Genomic DNA, 1,903 nt, shown 5'->3' with positions numbered 1-1,903 from the left:
TCTTGACTATTTGTAAGCGTCTGGGGGGGACACGTTAACCCGGACGCCCCCTAAATCCGCCCATGCCCCCCTCCCCAAACCCTCCCGTGCCTATGCCCCTCCATTTCAAAATTCCGTCTTCGCTACTGCTCCGAACCCGTAAGATGGGCCCCAGCCGAGGGTCCCCAATCAACCCAGACCGCCCCTGATGGTGAGTCGGTCGTTGTAGTCTCCCACGTGGGTGCCCAATCCAACTCCAGAAACTGGCATGTCGCTCGCGAGGGACTGGCTCAGGTGCTCGCTGCTTGCATGGCAGGGAACGGGGAGGAGGCGGGGGAGAGGGGAGGGAGACGTGGGGTAGCCACCCCCTGAATAGAGAGAGCCCCGACACCCTCTCCTCTCACAAGTGAACTTCGGTATAAATTGCCCAGCTTCGTAAGATATCAGTCATTTTGCCGGTGCTCTTCAACGCGAAAGGTCTCTTTACAGGGTCCTAAGTCGTCAGTAGGTAGCTGCCATTAGTCTTGATATGCTGCCCGTCTCTGGTTCACTTTCCTTCATCTTCGCGATTTCGCTCTGGTGCAGAAACGCTACTTTGTCGTAGTGCATTGACGACCAGATGGTGTAGTTGTCTTAAATTTTTCATTTGATGATTTAAGTCAAGAGTCAGCTAAATTGAGTTCCGGATTTAAACTCTCGTAACCTTTCTCATAGTCGAAGATGTGGGTTCGTTATGGCGTGGGTGCAAAGGGGTCGCAGTAAGTACATATTCAAACTATTAATTGTATAATGATTGATATTTGGTCGTGCATGACGTAATTTTTTAATGCACTAATACTAGTAGTAATTCTTGAAGTATTGTGGTCATTCTTGGCGACGCATTTTAATTGAATGTATGTTAACGTTATCTTTTTTTCTTATTTCCAGGCCGAAGTTGAAGTTAATTCCACTACTAGTCCAATCAGATTACTCGGCGTAATTTGACTTCGTTAACTTGCACGAGGGATGTTTCACTCAGGAGAGCAAATTTCCTGGAAAGAGTATTTTCAAGACTTTCTCTTCCCAGTTTATCCGCGATTTCAAGTGGCTGGTAATGATTTCCACGAGTTTTCGGCTCTACCTCCGGGTCGCACGACTGTTCAGCGTAGCGCTGCTCGCTGCTAATTTGCCTTCGTAAAATTGGAGAGACTGTTTTCCAGCCGCTACTTAAGAATATGTAAGTGGTGAGTTTTTAATCGATCTCTAAAGTTACCCGTGCTTAATGTAATCGGCGGTGATTTTAGAATATATCCATTAGATGTATGAAAATACTTATATTCATCTAATCGCTGCTCTAATTTAATCTTGTATTGGTTTGCTCGTAGTTCTATTTTTTTGTTGACGAAGTTTTTTATTTTAATTTCCAGCTCGCGAGTCCAGCACCAACACTTGGAAACCGCGATTAGGGTGCTTGCTGCAAGTGTATACGGTCTGGGGGAGGGTCAGTTTTCACCTGGCAACAGCTTCAAATCACCATTTGAAGGAGGAACTTTTTGACAGATTAAAAGAGACAGGTGAAATAGTCGCTATGAAGTGGGCTCTAAGAATAAAGTGCTGAATGTTGCGCCATCGTGACGTTTTGAAGAGATGCCCTAACGCCAAATCTTTAATTCTTCGGGGACTATTGTTATGATGGTGAGTTAAATCTCTTAGTTCGGACGTTTGGATTGCCGGCGTGTTTGTTTAATCACGTAGCGTTAGTATTAAATTACATGGTTGAGCTATTTTGCCTAAGTTCTGATTGATATCCTTTCCGCACACCGTAATCATGACTTCATTTAAATTTTCAGGTCTTCAATGACGCTACTTCAGGCCTCCTCAATCAGCATTAGATATTACCTCGCTGTACATTCTTCTGCAACCTCCGTAGTGCATCAGCTGTTTC

At 45.1% G+C, this 1,903-nt stretch overlaps 1 long non-coding RNA gene across 1 annotated transcript; it reads left to right on the top strand.

Annotated features, from left to right (window-relative positions):
- Positions 1 to 440: 440 nt before the first annotated feature.
- LOC124170783 lies at positions 441 to 1,655 on the top strand. Its single transcript, XR_006867586.1, has 3 exons — positions 441 to 737; positions 907 to 1,195; positions 1,386 to 1,655. It is a non-coding gene; the product is annotated as an uncharacterized LOC124170783 (long non-coding RNA).
- Positions 1,656 to 1,903: the final 248 nt, after the last annotated feature.

Source organism: Ischnura elegans, chromosome X (genome assembly GCF_921293095.1).
Source record: "Ischnura elegans chromosome X, ioIscEleg1.1, whole genome shotgun sequence".
NCBI lineage: Eukaryota > Metazoa > Arthropoda > Insecta > Odonata > Coenagrionidae > Ischnura > Ischnura elegans.
Note: the sequence above shows the minus strand (reverse complement) of the source record. Positions and strands in the feature narration are given on the sequence as shown.